Here is a 19,792-nt window from a genome sequence, read left to right as displayed (position 1 = left end):
ACAAACGGAAGGGCAGCTTCAGTTAGGCTTCAGTTTGTGTAAGGAACATTTCCCAATGGAACAGATATATCCACAGAACAACAACACACACTTGGTAGAGATTGGGTCTCTCTACGTAAGACATCTTACACCGGGATGCTCAAGTGACTTACTTTCTGTGTGGTCTCTCTAACAGTGCAGGCGTATCCACAATGAGAGGACAAGTGTAAGATCTTTCACTTGAGCTTCCCCGTGTAAGAGTTTCTCTACACATCTTACATGGGGATGCTCAAGTGTAAGGAGATGTCATGTTAGCCAGGAAGTGTAGTTTAAAAAGACAGAGCTGGTGGTGATCACTCCTCAGAGGGTTTGTTAATTTCATCTTCACATCCCTGAAGGCTCTATCAATTTTACCTCCCCTTCTGGAAGGTGAAAATGAAATTAACAAACTCTCTGAGGAGTGATGTCCACCAGCTCTGTCCTTTTAAACTACCCTGTTGTAGTTTAAAACTACCCTCACTTGGCAAGCCAGTCCAGGAACTTATCAAGAGTCCTTTGGCTGCAGCCTTTGTGGGGGGATGTCAAGGGGCCTCTCTAGTGTGTATGTAGCTAAGGAGTGGTTTGGGTTACGCTTTGTCATGGATTTTCTAGCTGGGATAGGAAAAGGACCAAACATGCTAGCAAAATACACTCTAGACCCTTTTTAGCGTCAGAAATCTAATTCTGGGAACATGGAGGGGGGAAAGCCATTGATTTTACAACTTGCCCTGAATAGCCTTATCAGAGAGTCTTAAATGGAATGTCAAGGACTTTCAAAGTAAACCTTACAAGCATGAAGGCAGGACATCAAGGAAAAGGGCATGGTTAAAATAGAAACACTTCCAGCATTCAGGCCCAAGCATGCTGTGTTTCATTTATCTATTTAAAACATTTATTTGTTATCTCTAAGTAACTAGTTAAAAACACAGAACAATACAAATAAAGGAATAAAAACAGCCTGGACAGAATCAAACTTCATATATAGAGGAACTTTAAAACACCAGTAGGTAAAAAACACTGAGGCGAGAACCAGTAATATGCATTTTTTTAAAAAAGGGCAGAACACAAATCAAACTCCATAAGGGTGGAAAGGTGTTTTTAAAAAACGCATGGGAGAATTTTAAAAAGTTGGCCTGCTACCAAAATGGTAGATTTGGAGAGTGATCCTAAATCTGACTTCTCAGAAGTAAGTAGCATTGCTAGGCCCCACCTGCCAACCAGGAGACTGGTGGAGTGGGGATATGGACCGGGGGAGGGGGCAGCCATCAGTGATCGTGTGACATCACTTCTGGGGAAACCTGGAAGTGACATCACATCTCTCTGGGAACCATCAGAAACTCTATGTTATGTATCAATGGCTACTAGCCATGGTGACTAAAGGGAATCTCTATATTCAGAGGCAGCAAAGCTCTGAATCCCAGTGCCAGGAGGCAACTTCTGGGAAGGCCCTGGCCCCTCTGCCTGCTCGTTGGCTCTCCAAATCACCTGTTTGGTCGCTGTGTGGGACCGGTTGCTGGATCTGATGGACCCCTCATCTGATCCAGCAGGGCTCTTCCAATATTCTTAAAGAATGGCTCACCGCAAAGAGATCTAGCTTTTTGAGGACAGGCAACAGTTGGTGACAGGGCTGCCAACTCCATCTTAGGAAATTCCTAGAGATTTAAGGGCAGTGTCTAGGGATGGTGGAGTTCAGAGAGATAAAAGGGCTCAGCGGAGTCCACCCTCCAAAGCTGCCATTTCCTGCATGTTAACTGACCTATATATGCTGGAGATCCGTTTTAATTATGGGAGAAAATCAGGCCCCAACTAGAGGTTAGTTGATGAACCAGATGAAGCTGGTAACAGGTGCCATGTGCCACAGATGAAACTTGGCCAGAACTAAACATGGAGGCAACCTCGATCTAAAGACACAATGCAAGGCACGAGGGAAAGAACCATAATATATATATATGCACAGTTCCAATTCAATAGGGCTGTTAGCTTCAGGGCCCCTGAAAAACTAACAGCCACTGTTTATTGTATTTATTGCATTTATGTAAAGAGTCCAGTAGCACCTTTAAGACTAACCAACTTTATTGTAGCATACGCTTTCGAGAACCACAGCTCTCTTCATCAGATGCATCGTCAGCTTTCGAGAACCACAGCTCTCTTCGTCAGATACCATAGATCCTCTGGATCTATTGCATGTACAGTTATTGATATATTTATTGTATTTATGCAAGAGTTACAGTAATGAAGGAATGTTTGTTGTCACTATTTATTTAGTCTAAGCACAGAGCACTTTAAAAATCACACATTGTACATAGCCTACATTACTACTTTTTTTGCTTGTGTATAATATTCTGATTGCTTGCCTCAGTGGGGTTATTTCTCTTTTGCCTTGCACAGATGAAATGTGGGCATCCACCTGTAGCAGTAGAACTAAGACTGTTCCCAAACTCTGACACGGCATGGACTTGTTCTTTAAGGGGAAGCAGAATCCCTCCTCAGGAAACTGAATCTCAGCTCCTCAGTCTGCATCCTGATTGACACATGACTGACACCCAGTCTCATCGGGATTCATCTTTGGTGGATCGGCTCTCACACTGCCCAGGTCAACTATTAGCTCAGGTACAGCTCTTCAGGGACTGTGCTGCCAGTGAACAGCTGTCCACAAATCTCCCTGTGGAAAGGTGTCATGCTAACATGCATTTCAGAATGGGATCCCTGATTTGAATCTTCATGTAAGGAAAGAAGATACAACCCCATAAAGCTAATTTTGTAATTACAGCAATTTCTTTTATGTGGGATTGCACCAAAAATGTGACCCCACCCTCAGTATAGTGAGAGCCCATCCCACCACTTCATTTTCCTGTCAAATTATTCCCACTGCATTTAGCTGCAATCCAGATGCAGTATAGCCTGTGGACTGGATCTCCAGAACCAGGTAACGATACTGCATCTATCCCGAGGAATTTGTGCTTCTAGAACTTGAACACCAACCAACCACCACCAGACTACACGATGTTCCTTGTTGAAACCAAATGCAATTTCAAAAATTGTTCATGATATAGCATGGAGGGGAGGGAATCTGTGGTTCAAAGCGGAAAAGTCACAGATTCTGCTGCTCACACACAAAGCCATGGGCACACATTTTTAAAATCTATTTTAGCTGCTGCAATTTCAGCCTTCCCAGATGATTCATACCACCCTTGGCTGCATTGTTCACTCTCAAAATTCTAATTAGAGAATGTTTTTGAATTTTTTTATATTTAATGAAAGGAGATATTAAATTTGTATAAGCTTTGAGGCTTAATTAAAAACTATATCCTGAAATGTTCACAACATCTACTTTGTGCTTTTCAAATAAGTCAAACCAACGTTTCAGTCCTTCTTCACTGCACAGTTTTTTTAAAAAAAATTAATATGTTTGTTTCTTTTTTAAAAAGAAGTCTCTGGGTACCATACCATCACAACAACACTTAAATCCATTTACGCTGCTACCTTTTCTCTGGAAATTGCTTTTAACATTAGCATTGTTCACAAGAGTTCTAAAAAGCAATTTATCTGTTTTACTTGGTTGCTTATGAATGATACCTCAGAATCCTGCCCTGAAATATTAATTGACAATAGCAAAAAAGTGTTAAATCATTGCACGCAGTGATCAACAGGAAAATTGGATTCAACCAGCATATTATGAAACTGGGAAATAGTATCCATCTTATTAAGACAGTATTTGTTTCTGGATAATTAAAGAAAATAATACGGTTACATACTCATTGTATGTATGTATGTGTATGCATATGTGCGTGTGTGTGTAATATGATTAAGATTCAAATGTACTCCCAATTTGGGCTGCTAACTCTCTAGGAAAAAATATACCTAGGCATCTGTTCTTGTTTTGTTTTGAGCCAGCTGCGGAAAAGAAGAGTCAGCCATCCCACCCCTCACAAAAAGACCCTAAAAACATTTTGATAAAGGTGCATAGGTGACTCAACTTGTTGTAACTATATATTAAGTGATTTTGCATGTATTTTCAGGAAGAAAGAGCTGGCTAAAGAGACTACTCCAATGCCATGGTCATGAGATATAGTTGCTGTTGCACTAGCACCTGGCTTAGTAACTTCCAATCAAATTACGACAATGTGCCTCCATAAGCTACTTAATTTGTTTCTTTTTGTTTCTTTCCCCCCAAATTTTTAGATTTTATTTAAGAAGTAGGAAAGAACAATTAATAGTGCATAGAAACTTATACAGAAAACTATTAAATAGATCTAACAGATTACATATGCTGTGAAATACATCTTACTATATAATTAAGTGTATTTCAGACAACTCACTTTATACCCTGGTGCACAACCAGAGGGCGCTGCCATGGAGGGAAGCCTAGGCAAGGCACCATGTCCCTCCAGAAATCGTGCCATGGTGGGAAGCCCACGCTGGGAGCAGGATGGGAACAGCTTCACTCAGCTGATATTAAGAGTGGAGCAGGTGGCAATGCCCACCCCCTGCATTCACCCAGCTGGTATTAGGAGTGGAGCAGGTGGCAATGCCCATCCCCACCTTAACCCAGTTGGTATTAGGAATGGAGCAGGTGGCAATGCCCTCTCCCCACCTTAACACAGTTGGTATTAGGAGCGGAGCCAGTGGCAATCCTCTCTACCTGCATTAACCCAGGTGATGTTAGGAGCAGAGCAGGTGGCGACGCCCACCCACCCCTGCCTTAACCCAGCTGGTATTAGGAGTGGAGTAGGTGGCAATGCCTAACCCCTGCCAGCTGGTATCAGCAGCAGAGAAGGTGGCAATGCCCGCCCACCTTAACCCAGCTGGTATTAGAAGCACAACAGATGGCAATGCCCACTGCCCACATTAACCCAGCTGGTATTAGGAGCAGAGTAGGTGGCAATGCCCTTCCCCTGCATTAAGCCTGCTGGTATTAGGAGCAGAGCAGGTGGCAATGCCCACCTCCCTTCACCCAGCTAGGATCAGAAGCAGAGCAGGTGGCATTGCCAACCCACTGCCTTAACCCAGCAGGTATTAGGAGCGGAACAGGTGGCAATGCACACCCTCTACCTTAACCCAGCTGGTATTAGGAGTGGAGCAGGTGGCAATGCCCTCCCCTGCTTTAACACAGCTGGTATTAGTGGTGGAGCAGGTGGCAATGCCCACGCACCCCGCCATCACCCACTTGGGATCAGGAGTGGAGCAAGTGACAATGTCCACCTCACATCTTTACATGGCTGGGATCAGGCACAGAGCAGGAGGCAATGCCCTTCTTCGCTTCACCCAGCCGGGATAAGGAGCTGAGCAGGTGGCAATGCCCACCCTCCACTTTAACCCAGTTGGTATTAGGAGTGGAGCAGGTGGCAATGCCCACCCCGCCATCACCCATTTGGGATCAGGAGTGGAGCAGGTGGTAATGCCCACTGCATGCCTTCACCTGGCTGGGATCAGGCTCAGAGCAGGAGGCAATGCCCTTCTTCACCCAGCCGGGATAAGGAGCCATGTAGGTGGCAATGCCCACCCTCTTCAACCTACCAGATTAAGCCACTGAGCAGGTGGCAATGCCCACCCTGTCTTCACCTTGCCAGAGTCAGGAGCCAAGCATACAGCAATGCCTGCCCCCCCTTCAAACTGCCGGAATCAGGAGCAGAGCAGGTGGCAATGCCCACACTCCCTTCACCCTGCTGGGATCAGGAGCACAGCAGGTAGTAAAGCCCACCACCCACCTTCACCTGTCAGGATCAGGCACGGAGCAGGAGGTAATGCCTGTTCCTCCCTTCATCCAGCTGGGATCAGGCTCGGAGCAGGCGTCAATGCCTGCCCCCCTTCACCCAGCTGCAGTCAGGCGCAGAACAGGAGGCAATGCCCCCCTTTACCCAGCACGTATCAGGCATGGAGCAGGTAGCAAAGCCCACCCCTTCACATGGCCGAGATCAGGCAGATCAGGCGTGGGGCAGATGACAATGCCCACCCCCCTCCTTCACCAGTGGGAATCAGTGACGGAGGAGGAGCGAATGCCTGCCTGCCCGCCCTCCCCTTTCTAGAGCCCGTTGTATTTTTTCCCCACAACGGGCTTTGTTGCTAGTTAGCCTCATAAATTGCTATTTGGATTAATTTGTTTACCTCTTAACCTAATTTTATTATTTGTTATAAATACCAAATCTTCTAAAACTTTACTTTCTAACATATTTTGCTTATTATATATCAAGTAAATAGATGGCAGTTTTGCGAGAGAGTCAACCCTAATTGCGTGTAACAGGATATAGGCCGTCAGTATCTCCTTTCCATCTGTAATCCTTGGGGTCTCCGTAGGGTGGACCCTCCTGGCTCAAAATCACCGTTGATCTTCACAGAGTCCTCATGGAAGCCTCCGTTATTTTTCCTGAATTCAAAGTCTGCTTGTAGTGAATGTCGAAATTCAGTTCCCTTTCCCACAACAGTAGTTTTCTCCAACTTGTTTCTTGATTGGTTCCTTGAGACGCCTGATTTGTTGTGGGCAGTCCAGAAGATAGTTCAAATCCATAATCGTGATCTTCAGCAACTCCTTTCATGGCCTGACCAGCGTGCTGAGGTAGCAGTGATGGTGCACTGTCTTGTGAATTTTGGAGGATCGTGGTCCCCTTGACACATCTTGGCTAAAATATTTCCATAATCTTGCTTTACTTTGCTTAGCAAACTTTCAAGTTTCCTTGAGAGGGAGGAGGCTATTCCTTGGGAGATTCTTTGTATAATTTCTTCTCGAGGTTGCTTCATGTCTGCAACCATTTTTTAGTCCAGCAGGTGGTAATAGATGGTGAAACTATGCAGTTCAAAATCCACCATATTTCCCTCCCCCCTTTTTTGTTTATGTCCACAAATTTGTTAAATCTCTGATGGAAAAACTTTTAAATCCTTCCCTTTAGGTGATTTGCAGTCCAGATTAGCCCAGTAATGTAAGGTAGTAAAATCAGTTGTTTGTTTACAAAAACACTTGCAAAAGCAAGCAGCAAAAACATCGTCCTTCTTAAAAAAGAAGTTTAGTAAAGCAAGCCAAAAATAAAAGGAGAAAGGAAGGAAAGGATCTGGAAAATTTCCCAACCATTAGAAGAGCTCTGTAAAATATTGGCTGAGTTCCCAAACTCAGTTCTTAGTTATCAGTAACTTGCCGATCAGAGAGGAAATCCCAATTATTTTATGTCACTTACTGAATGCATCAATGTTGAGCTGAATAGCAGACATCTTTGTAGTTTTCCACCGTTGAAATAGCTATCGTCCTGGGCACAGATACAGGATACAAAATAAAACTTCACTGTCTTTTTTTGGGGGGGGGGGGAGAAATCACTTTTTTAAAAAAAAGAAATAAGGTCCTAGCAGAATCTAAGAAGAGAAAAATTCCAAGGTCATCTTAGGTGGGTTAGCCACGTACAATATAACTCTGGTGAGATGGAATGCTGCTGAGGACCGAAGCTGTCTCCCTCGAACCAAAATGGCAGCTGACTGGTAGGACCTGTCTCTGTTCCTTCCACGCTGATCTGCTCCCTGGACTTGGTCCAAGAAGGGAAGGTTGCAGAAATCGACCGGAGCCTATCTTCTTGATAAGGAGATTAAGCGAGCACCACTGGGTGATTCGAGGATGTCTACTTAATTTGTTTCTGTTAAGCTTCTGAGTCTCTGTGCATCCTTCTGGTTCATAGAATCCTATCGGGGCAAACAGGTCTCCAATTAACAGAGTTGATTAGGATTGCAACTAAATGTGTTCTGCATGTTCATTGACCCTCCGCACTGCAGGTAACTCTGCATGTGCACTGACACTGCATGGGTGTGTTCTGAGAGGCTGGACAATCAAGCAGCAATAAGGAACTAGGAAAGGGAGGTCGGGGCTGAAATTCAGGCACCCAGACACAGAAGCTCTAAGTGCCCTTGAGGCTTTGCTCAGCCCCATATGCTGAGCATATGCTATTAATGGGCAGGGAAGTGACTGGAATAAAGAGGAAAGTGTCACATGGGAGATCATTGGAAACAAAGCCAGGTTAGCACAATTTCCAGTTGTTTAAAATGCAAGGCAAATGTGGAGATAGGCTTATATAGAAAAAATCCAGGAATACTGGGAACTTAAAGAAGACAGCTGAAAAATCCAATTGATTTCAGAGTCTCTGGATTGCAACCAGAATTTATGTAAATGTAGATTCCATTACTTTAAATATATCCTGTTTTTCTCCCCACTGGGAACTCAGAGTGTCAAAATAAAAACAGAGGAGTTAGCCGTGTTAGTCTGTAGTAGCAAAATCAAAAAGAGTCCAGTAGCACCTTTAAGACTAACCAACTTTATTGTAGCATAAGCTTTCGAGAAGAGAACTTGATTCTCGAAAGCTTATGCTACAATAAAGTTGGTTAGTCTTAAAGGTGCTACTGGACTCTTTTTGAAAATAAAAACAAAAATGGACAAATGAACAAAGAAAGAAAAACACATGCATACCGAGCAACTCCAGCTCCCGGACTGGACCTAGTTCCACTGGCTGTCTTACTCAAGTCAAAACCAAAGGCTGAAAGCCAAGGGCTAAGGGTCTGGGTTCTTGCCCTTCGGCCTGTGCGAAAGACTTGCATCTCTAAAGGCCAATTTCTGACTACAAACCTACAACAGAGAAGGAACAGAAGTGCAGCCCAGATCTCATTCAATTGGCACAAATACGTTCTCCAGATTGCCTTCCCTGCTCAGAGACACAGCTTATCTATATAAGACAGAGTCCCCATGTTCATTGGGGAAGATCATGAGTACTTTGCACCAAACATGTTATGGGAATTTTCTGTCTTCCCTACACACAAAACAGGCAGAGAGAAATCAGCGGTAGCCCTTCTTCCCTGCTGGTTGTTGTGGATTTTCTGGGCTGTATAGCCATGGTATTGGCATTGTAGTTCCTGACGTTTTGCCAGCAGCTGTGACTGGCATCTTCAGAGGTGTGGTACCAAAAGACAGAAATCTCTCAGTGTCACAGCATGGAAAAGATGTTGGCAGGTCATTTATATCTACTCAGGACAGTGGGGTTGGGCTGAGTCATCCTGTAAGAGTTTCCCAGGGTGTGGAATGCTAATGGAGGGAGGCTTCACTGTATCCTGAGGAGGTTCTTTTGTGTATGGATTGGTGCTTGATATGCTAATCTTCTCTGCAGGGCTATTGTTGGGTATAGAGTATTTTGTTAGCCTGGTGTTTTTCAGGACTGGAAACCATGCTCTATTCATTCTTAAAGTCTCTTCTTTCCTGTTGAAATTGTGCTTATGTTTATGAATTTCAATGGCTTCCCTGTGCAATCTGATGAAGTAGTTGGAAGTGTTGTCCAGTATTTTGGTGTCCTGGAATAAGATACTGTGTCCTGTTTGAGTTAGGCTATGTTCAGCCACTGCTGATTTTTCCGGATGGTCAAGTCTGTCATGGTCATGTTCTTTTATTCTTGTCTGGATGCTACGCTGTGTGGTCTCGACGGAAACTTGTCCACAGCTGCAGGGTATGCAGTATACTCCTGCAGAGGTGAGGGGGTCTCTACTGTCTTTTGCTGATTGTAGCATCTGTTGTATTTTTCTGGCGGGTCTGAATACTGCTTCAATACTGCACTGTCCTGAGTAGATATAAATTACCTGCCAACATCTTTTCCACACTGTGACACTGAGAGATCTCTGTGTTTTGGTGCTACACCTATGAAAATGCCAGTCACAGCTGCAGGCGAAACGTCAGGAACTACATTGCCAAGACCACGGCTATACAGCCCAGAAAATCCATAACAACCATCATTCTCCAGCCGTGAAAGCCTTCGACAATACTTCTTCCCTGCTGTTTTTGCATTTGCAAATCATCCTGTAGAGCACTGTTGGTTCCATGGTTAAAATCACATTCCTTATCTGGCTACACATATAGTTCACAACGGAGCCAATTAGCCACTCCACTCGATGGTTTGCAAATGCAAAGACAGCTGGGGGGAAGAAAGCTACCACTGCTTTCTCCGTTTCTGTTTTGGTTGTGAGGATTTTGTCACAAGTAGGTAATCCCTCAGAATTCTGCTTTTCGATAGTAGTTTAGTAATGAAATGTGCCAGATCCCTCAGACAATACAAAAGGGAATTGAAAAGTTAGCAGGTCTGCTTTCAGTAAAATATCTATTTATTTATATCCCACCTTTCTCCACAATGGGGACCCAAAATGGATTACATAATTCTCCTCTTTGCCATTTTATTCTCACAACAACCATTCCATTAGCATTACTAATAGTGCAACCCCTAAGCGTCATTATGCCCTTCTAGGGGCATTTATATCAATAGATTAAGCAGGGTGTAACTCCGCTTATAATAGCACCCATTAGTATCTGTATGGTGCTTTGGAGTGTTCAAAGCACTTCTCATACAGGATCTCCGAAATCCTTCCAACTGCTCTACTCACACAATAATCACAGAGTTCCATTCCTGTTCTTTTCGTAAATGAGAAAAGCAGCTCTAGTCATTATTCACACATAATAAACAAGCCCACTTGTTATACAAACTAGAAAATGATTTGCTTCACTGGACCGAATGAATAAACTCCATGGATAAAGTAATTCACACCCTACCTATAATTAGAAAATGAGACCTTGTTTGGTTTGGAATGCTGTCCTGATTGTGCCGCCATCCATCACCGTCAATCTATTATCATTATTCATTACTTTGGAATACAAATTGGGCTCAAAATTGGTCTCTGCCTGAACAATCTTATGGACAAGAGTCTACAAACAGATGCAAAGGCGTCCGTGCAAACAACTCCACGTAACAAATCCCACGAAGGACATTTAGTGGAAGGATCAACGTTTTGGTTCAAATGCTGCCACTTTCTTTGGAGTGATATCAGGAATGGAAATCAGATCTGCACATTTTCTCTCTGTTCCCCATAAGGAACCAGGAGATTAGGAGAGCAAAAGGATCTTGTGTTCAAACATGAGACGTCTCCCCAGGGCTCATTTTGTAGAAAAAGAGCTGGAGGAAATCATTAGCATAACTCATTAGCGCAACTCATTAGCATATGCCCCAACCCTTGCCATCGCCGGAAGTGTGTCATTAGCATAACTGATTTGCATATGCCACACCCCCTGACATCACGTATCCTGGCTGTTTTGGACCCAATCCTGGCCTTTCAGGGCCAAAATTGGGCCCAAAATGGCAAAAGGGGGCTGAAAATGGCCAAATAGGGGCCCAAAATGGTCAGAATTGGGCCACTGCTAAGCAGGAGAGTGATCCCCCACCCGTGAGAGGCCTGATTCTGGCAGTTTTGGGACCAATCCTGGCTGTTTTAGGCCCTATCCTGGACATTCTGGGCCAAATCCAAGCCAAAACAGGCCCCAAATGGCCAAAAATCAGGTGGGCAGGGCCACCTGACATGTGGCCTCTTTGGAGAACTACCGGAACTGTGTTTCTGCTCGTTCCCCCTCAAAACAAGCCCTGCATCTCCCCAGTTTATTCATCGTCTTCTGCCTGCAGTGAGGGAGCAGTGAAGAAGGCAACGTGTGAACAGGGAGCCCTTTTCTGATCCAATGGGGAAGGAGCAGCATCCAAAGAGGTCCAACCGTTCCCCCACATCCTAAAAATAGCACCACACTCATGGAACGCTTTGCACGATTTCTGACGTCACCGTTTCCAAAACAGATTCCATGATGATTCCGTTTTCATGGTGCCACAGAAATGAAATCATAACGTGCCTGCCTCTGTTTTGGAAACTGATGTCAGAAATTGCGCTAAGCATTCCATGAGTGTGGCGCTATTTTCAGGACACGGGGAAACAGCTGCAGTTTACTTCCTAATAAAACAGTATGCTTTTTTAAAAAACTTCAGCAGCCAACATATAGCGATGGGAGAAAGAAATCATTATTGATTCATATAGTATGGGTGCCGTGAAATCCCTTTCATCTAGAAGCTATCAAGTTTATTGACTGAGGTCTGCGACCAGCATAAACAGGACATTAAAACAGTTTAAAAGTTCAAATGGAATTAAATATAAGAGAAGGCAATAAATAGATATACAAATATAAACATAGAAGTAAAGCATGCCACTTTTATTTTTGCGCTGTCATCCAAAGAGAAAAAGCTCATGCCTGGACCATTCTTTTCAGACAATGAATGTAAAGTTTTGTCCCAAGTTTGAAACCAATAGCGGGAAAGCAAATAGTGCTAGTGCTGTGAGGGGATCAGGGCTTTTTTTCAGCAGGAACGCGGGGGAACGGAGTTCCGGAACCTCTTGAAAATAGTCACATGGCTGGTGGCCCCGCCCCCTGATCTCCAGACAGAGGGGATTTTAGATTGCCTTCCGTGCCGCTCAGCGGCGTGGAGGGCAATCTAAACTCCCCTCTGTCCCGAGATCAGAGGGCGGGGCCACCAGCCATGTGACCATTTTCACTGAGGGCAACCCACTGAGTTCCACCACCTGTTTTCCCAGAAAAAAAGCCCTGGATAGACCTATCTTCTCCATGAATCTGTCTAATCTCCTTTTAAAATTGTCTATGCCTGTGGCCATCACGACGTCTTCTGGCAGTGAATTCCACAATGTAATCAATGAATCCTCTTTTCCCAGAAAAAAAGCCCTGGAGGGGATGCTGCTATACAGGAAACCGCTGGATTCCAGATTATGGTAGAGTCCCTTTTAGAAGCATTGGCTTTGCACCAGAGAATGGAAGGCAACCAATACAATGTCAGTCTTTGTATGGGTTGGTGTGGTCCATGGTGGACTGTCAAAACTATTGACAAAACAGACTTCACTTTAATAAGACACTGATGGACAACTACATTTAAGAACCGATGGGAAAAGCCCATGGACATGATAAATTTGCAAGTTTGATTCCTGTATGTCAATGGAGTTACTTCCGAATTAGTCTTTTGTCTGCCATTGTTCTAATTCATTCATATAGCTATTGCTGATAATTCAAACAATACAGCTGTTAAGTAGTTATAGTCCAATGTTTTCCCTGTTTTCTTCCTATCTTTTTCATACCCTTGCTTTGTAACAATGGCCTGCCACTCTGCTCTGCCAAATCTGAAGCCTTCCTCTGGTGTCAGGAGGACCCTCTTCTGATGAGTGGCTCAAAGTTTTTCCTTAGGTTGGCTGAATGGCTTGGTAGGAAGCAGGCCAACCCCGCCCCTTGTTTTGACCAGAATTTCAGTACTAGTCCCTAGCAGAGTGAACTATTGATGGACCTGTCAGGAGGAATGGTTGGGGATGGTGACATGTTTGATTCTGCCGCTTTGTTTTCTGGTTGCACTGAATTTTAGAATGTCCTCCAACAAATCCCCTTATTGATTTTAAGCAGTCTGAGCTTGCAACGAAAAAATGAGATTGGGAAAGGTTTAATTAGAAGTCTGATTACACAGATGGAGAGAGGGAAGGGTATGGTGAGCTAAGAACAAACCTTGAAAGTGTGGACAAATATTTAAAATCAATTTCATTGGTGCATAATAGTTAAGTAGTACATAGTTAAGTTTTATATGAAAGCAGGGCTATATAAAGCTCCCTGAAAACGACCATAATAATACAAGAGCAAGAGCAAGGGGCTGAAACGGATTTGGTTTCGTTTTCTCAGCCATGTCGGACGCTCCTCTTCGCTGGCTCGAGAGGAAGCGTCCGAGCACCCTGTCCGGGCGGCTGATCTGCGAAGATTAGCCCCCAAAACTCCCAGTGGGGGAGGCTGGGTCCGGGACGCTGCGGGAAGAGCCCCCTGGAATCAATGCGGGGGGTTAATTGCCCGTTTGTCCCTACGGAGGCCGGCGGACGTGCGCGGCGCCTCGAGTGCTGCCGGGCCATGAGAAACGGCAAAGAGCAGAACTAGGCGAGAGCCTACAAGTAAGCGAATTCCTTCTGTTATTACAAGCGTACCTGAAGGAGAGGTGAGATCTGAAGCTAAGAAGGCTCACTCTTCCCCTTTGCTGAGTTTCAAAATTTGGTTGGCGCCCCCCCCCCCCAAAATGGCAACAAAAAAACAAAGTCCTGCCCTTGGCAAGTCAGTTTCGGCTGCCTTAAAGGGAGAATCGCTGGAGGAAATTGTAGGGAGGGCGGTGTCAGACTTGTGGCTAGATAACGTTCTTACTCCAGACTACCTTCTGCAATTAGACAAGAGTCCATTGTTTCCAAAAGGCTTTTACTGAAGAATTAGTTCATTATAGTCCACGAGCCTGGAACACAAAGTCCAGGATGGTACATGTGCATTGTTACCAATGACAAGCAAAGCATGAGATACAGAGTAACAGATCACAGCAGGCCCAACCTCCCCCCACAGTTCTCAAAACAACCCCTTTGAAGACGGAAGAGCGAGAAGCTCCCAAGGCCGGTTCTTGGTGGAACGTCGGTAGCCAAAACAATCCTTTTCTGCAAGATAGCTTCCTGGGAACCTTGGCACCTGGAAGAGAGCACTTACACACTGAAAGGATTAAAATGGAGTCAGTAAAGCAAAGGCATACAAGAAAGCAGTCTGGACCTGACATTCTGCCCCCTCTAAGATGCCCCCCCTCCAGGTTTCTGTGGGTAGCGGGAGTGGAACGCCTTAATTAATCTAGGGGCACGAACGTGTACAGAGTTCACCCACTCATCAAACCCAGAATCAAAGTCCTTCCACCTAATGAGATAAAATAACTGGTTCCTTTGTATTTTAGAGTCTAGTATTTGTTGCACTTCGTAGTGGGTTTGATCATCGATCAGAGTGGGGATTGGAGGTGCACGGGTGTGCCATTGGTTAGCAGGAGGGGCTTTTTTCAATAAACTTACATGGAATGTATCATGTACATGACGAAGATTTTTTGGCAGATTTAGAGCAACAGTCACTTTGTTGATTACTTTGCGAACAGGAAATGGACCCAAAAATTTTAACGCTAGCTTGCGGCTGGATTGGGTTGTTTTCAGATTCTTTGTGGAGAGGTAGACCAGATCACCCGGCTGCAATTCCCATTCTGCCGCGCGGTGGCGGTCAGCGTATTTTTTGTAATCCTGTTTGGCTTTGATGAGATGTTTCTTAATCTGCGTCCACTGTTGGGCTGCTTCCCCCCACCATTCGGTGACATCGTTGGAGGCTGTGGTAGGGGGAGGAAGCGCCTCGAATGGAAAGGGCTTGAAGTGGAAGCCATAGACGATTTTGAAGGGAGTTTCTCCTGTAGAGGCGTGCACGCTGTTATTATCCGAGAATTCTGCCAATTCTGCCAATTCAAACCAATTGTCCTGTTGGAAATTAATATAACAGCGCAGGAATTGTTCTAATATCTGATTTGTTTTTTCCGACTGTCCGTCTGTTTCTGGGTGGTGGCTTGAACTCAGACCTTGTTCAATACCCAGTAGTTGTAAAAGCTCCCGCCAGAAGTTGGCAACGAATTGTCCGCCGCGATCCGAGATCACCTTGGATGGAAAAGAATGTATTTTTACAATGTTTTTTATAAAGATGTCAGCTAGTTTTCTAGCCGACGGAATAGTAGTACAAGGTATAAAATGGGCTTGCTTGGAGAATAAATCGACCACGACCAAAATACAATTGTGTCCCTTGGAGGGGGGCAAGTCTGTGATAAAGTCCATGGAAATTATTTCCCACGGTCGGCTTGGCGTTTCTAGGGGTTGTAGGAGTCCCGGAGGTTTTCCTTTTCGGGATTTGGCGCTGAGGCAGATGGGGCAAGACGCTACATATTGTGAAATGTCTTTGCGCATGCCCGGCCACCAAAATTGGCGCTGCACCAAATGAAGTGTTTTTAAGTACCCATAATGCCCCGCTGTGGGGGCATCGTGACAGCGTTGTAACACTTCTTTCCTCAAGCTTTTGGGAACATAGAAGCGATCCCCCCACAGCCATTCTCCCTGATGGGATTGTTGCAGTTTGTCTTTGGGCACATCCTCCCCCTCCTTTTCCACTTCAGCTTTTAATTTTTCTCTCCATCCTTGGTCGGGTTGAGGGAAGTGGTTGGTGCGGCTGCGTGTCGTCACCACGCCCCCTAATTGCGTAGGTGAGAAGACGGTGTCTATTGTCTCCTCCCTTTTGCTTTTGTGCTGGGGCATGCGTGATAGAGCGTCCGCCAAGAAGTTGGTTTTCCCAGGGAGGAAGTTTAATGTGAAATCGAATTTGGAGAAAAACTCCGCCCATCTCAGTTGTTTGGCGTTTAGTCTGCGAGGGCTGCGCAGGGCTTCTAAATTTTTATGATCCGTCCAAACTTCGAACGGATGGCGGGCTCCTTCTAACCAATGTCTCCAGGTAGTGAGAGCCGCTTTTACAGCAAAGGCTTCTTTCTCCCATACATTCCAATTCCTTTCCGATTCTGAAAACTTTCTGGAAAGGAAGGCGCAGGGTTTGAGTTTTTCATCCGCCCCCCGCTGTAGTAGCACACCCCCAATCGCCGTATCGCTGGCATCGACCTGTACTATGAACGGGCGACTTTCATCGGGGTGTTGTAGGACAGGTTCCGATACAAACTGCGTTTTTAGGTGATCGAACGCCATTTGGCATTCCGCTGTCCAAGCCAATTTCGCACTTGGTTTTTTGGCTTGGTCCCCCTTATCTTTGGTTTTTAACAGTTCCGTTAGGGGGAGCGTGATTTGGGCGAAATTTGCAATAAACTCTCTATAGAAGTTGGCAAAGCCCAAGAAAGATTGTAATTCCTTGCGGGTTGTGGGGGTTTGCCAATGTAGTACTGCTTGTATCTTACTGGGATCCATCTTCAAACCCTCCCGGGAGATACAATAGCCCAAGTAAGTGAGTTCCGTCTTGTGAAATTCACATTTGGAGAGTTTAATAGGTAACTGGTTATTCATGAGGGTGGTTAAGACTCTCTTTACTAGTTCTACGTGTTCCTCTTCAGTTTCTGAATAAATTAACACATCATCCAGATACACCACTACACCTTTATAGAGGAATTCATGCAGTACCTCATTAATCATGGACATGAAAACTGAGGGGGCTCCGGCCAAGCCGAAAGGCATAACTAAGTATTCAAATTGGCCGAGTGATGTGTTGAAAGCCGTTTTCCATTCATCCCCTTCTCGAATACGAACGTGAAAGTAAGCATCTTTCAAATCTAATTTCGTAAAGATCTTACCTTGAGCCACGACGTTGAGTAGATCTCTTATGAGCGGAATGGGGTAGGCATTGCTGGAAGAGACCGCATTAAGACCTCGGAAGTCTGTGCATAATCTCAAGCCCCCATCTTTCTTTTTTACAAAAAGTACTGGTGCTGCATGGGGACTGTTAGCTGGCCGGATAAATCCTCTTTGAAGGTTGAGGTCGATGAATTTGCGGAGCTCCTCTCTTTCGTTGGGACTCATAGGGTATAGGCGGCCTTTGGGCAGCGAGGCGCCAGGTAAAATTTCCACAGCACAGTCTGTCCTCCTGTGAGGAGGTAACGAGTTGGCTTCTTCTTCTGTGAAGGCTTGTGTGTACGCCCTGTATTGTTTGGGTATTAGGTTGATTTCTTCCTGGGAGAGGAGAGCTGGTTCGGTTGTGGTAGGGTCTTTTCCCCAATTTTGATCCCACCGATGACTTTTGCATGACTCATGGGTGAAGGTGATGCTTCCTTCTGCCCAGTTGATGTAAGGGTTATGATCGCATAACCATCGGCTTCCCAGGATCAAAGGGTACTTTGCGGTGGCACTAATAACGAAAGATCTTTTTTCCCAATATTGCCCCATGCCTGTGATGACTGGCATGGTTTCTGTAGTTACTGGATTCATGTTAGTGCCATCCATTTGCTCGAAAATGACCGGTATGTCTAATTCTTTGACAGGTAGCACTAGTCCGTTTACCAAGGCTGGCGCAATAATGTCTCTAGAGCAGCCCGAATCAATGAGGGCTTGTACCCGGATGTGCATCTTTTTGTCAGAATTCACTAAAGTCACTGGTATGAAGAGTATGGACCCGTACGGTCGGTTCGGAACTGGAACTGACTGAGGTTTGATCTGTCGGTTGGGTCCTTTCACGACAGATCCATTTCGTTTCCCGAGGAGGGGCTTTCTGGAGTCTCCCCTCCCGCCAACGCCGTCGGGTCATATTCCATAACTTCTTCCAGTTCTAGCCCCCTCTCAGGGGGATTTCTTCTCGGCGCTCCCCTACCTCTTGCTGTTCTGGGGGCTGGGGTAGGGCGTGGTGGCGCCGGGTAGGCAGCGGGGGCTGGGCGTCTGAGTTGGAGCAGAGGTCTTTGCACAGGCCGATAGGGACATTGCGCTGCAAAATGACCACTTTGTCCACACTGCAAACACAATCCTTGTTGCCATCTAGCATCTCTCGCTCCACGGATAGCGTAGCCAGCCCCCCGGCTCCCTCGAGCAGGAGTGGAGGATCGTCTTTGGCCCGGAGGTTGTTGGTGTTGCTCCACCAAACGAACTTCCATCAGACGGTTTTCTACTTCACAGGTTAATTGTATCCACCCTAACAGCGTAGGAGGATTATCTTGCATTAACGCCCTGTCCAGCAATCGAGGGTTTAAACCCTGTTTGAACATGATTATCTTGGTGGATTCCTCACACCTTGGGCATTTGGCAGCAAGTTGTCGGAATTTGGCGGCATAGTCTCTAGCCGACATGTTGCCTTGCCTGATAGCCTGCAATTCTGTCCGGGCTCTGGTTTCTTCTAGGGGATCCTCATATTGAGCTCGGATTGCGTCTACCAGCCCTTGGAGGGTATCTAACTCGGGGGCCCCCACGTTATACAGTCCTACATACCAGTCAGCTGCTTTGCCTTGAAGACGTGACCCCAGATGTTCGATTTGACTAGCTTCACTTCCGAAAAGATGTCCTCAACGATTAAAAAATTGCACTACTTGGACGAGAAAAAATCCCAATTTGGAAGGGTCCCCATCGAACGTAGCATCCAACTTGACCCAACCCATCGGGAGGTCTTGTGGCGGGACCGGTGCCGGCATTGGATAGACATCGAGTGGGCCGAGGGGTTGTCGTGGAGCTGGCGGCATCTGTGGTAGAGGTTGCTGCGGGTGCGGTCGCGGCTGGCGCAGTGGAGGCACTCCCGGACGCGGCTGGGGGGGAGTCCTCTCGGCATAGGTCGCGTTGGCCGACCGGGTGCTGGTCCCCCTCTAGGCAGCGGCTGATGGGGGGCCGGCCGTAATGGTAGCGGATGGAGAGGTAGCGGATCACCTCGCGGCCCCGGCGTTGGTCCCGCTTGCGTTGTAGGTGGAGGGGCTACCGGCTGGTCAGCCTGCGTCGTGGTTGGAGGGAGAAGTGGAGCCACCAGCAGTAGCGGTTCTCCTCCGCCGTTGGTAGGAGTGGTGGGACGGGGATCTCCCGGTCGCGGCCCGCCACCCCCTCCATTGGTCCCATCGTCAACTGGTCCGACCGGTTGGTCAGGATGGGAATCATCTGGACACGGGTCATCTGGGCTGGGTCCTTCTCCGGTGACCGAGTCCTCATCTCCCGTCTCTGGAGGCTGTTGCGGCCAGGGTTGAATCGGACCCCCCGGCCGAGGTAGGAGCGTCTGAAGGTTGGCCAAACTCTGACTGATGTCTGGTAATCCAGCGGGCTGCTCACGACCGCTGTCCCCCGCAACTAGCACAGACAGCAGGTGGACGGCACTAGCCAAACTTTCTTCCATATTTATGAGTCTGTTTTCCAAAAGCTGTACTCTCCCCATAGTTTCCTCCCCCTCAGCAGCTTCGGCCGTCTGCGAGGTTTGCCTAGTTTCAGTCCGCGGTCCTGTGGTGAGCGTTTGCTGCCAAGGCAAGGGTGTCTCGCCTCCTAGCTCCTCTTGGGACCTCGCGGCTAAAACTCCTTTTGTCAGGTCGGTGATTGCCGAAATACCTGAGTCAATGGCTAACGTTCTGCTCTGCAGTTGCACCCACTG

The 19,792-nt window shown here is 46.2% G+C and overlaps 1 protein-coding gene across 3 annotated transcripts in view; it reads right to left on the bottom strand.

Annotated features, from left to right (window-relative positions):
• Positions 1 to 19,792, bottom strand: part of KCNIP4 (potassium voltage-gated channel interacting protein 4) — a 408,354-nt gene that overhangs the window by 85,542 nt on the left and 303,020 nt on the right. The window lies entirely within an intron of this gene.

Source organism: Eublepharis macularius, chromosome 15 (assembly GCF_028583425.1).
Source record: "Eublepharis macularius isolate TG4126 chromosome 15, MPM_Emac_v1.0, whole genome shotgun sequence".
Classification (NCBI taxonomy): domain Eukaryota; kingdom Metazoa; phylum Chordata; class Lepidosauria; order Squamata; family Eublepharidae; genus Eublepharis; species Eublepharis macularius.
Note: the sequence above shows the minus strand (reverse complement) of the source record. Positions and strands in the feature narration are given on the sequence as shown.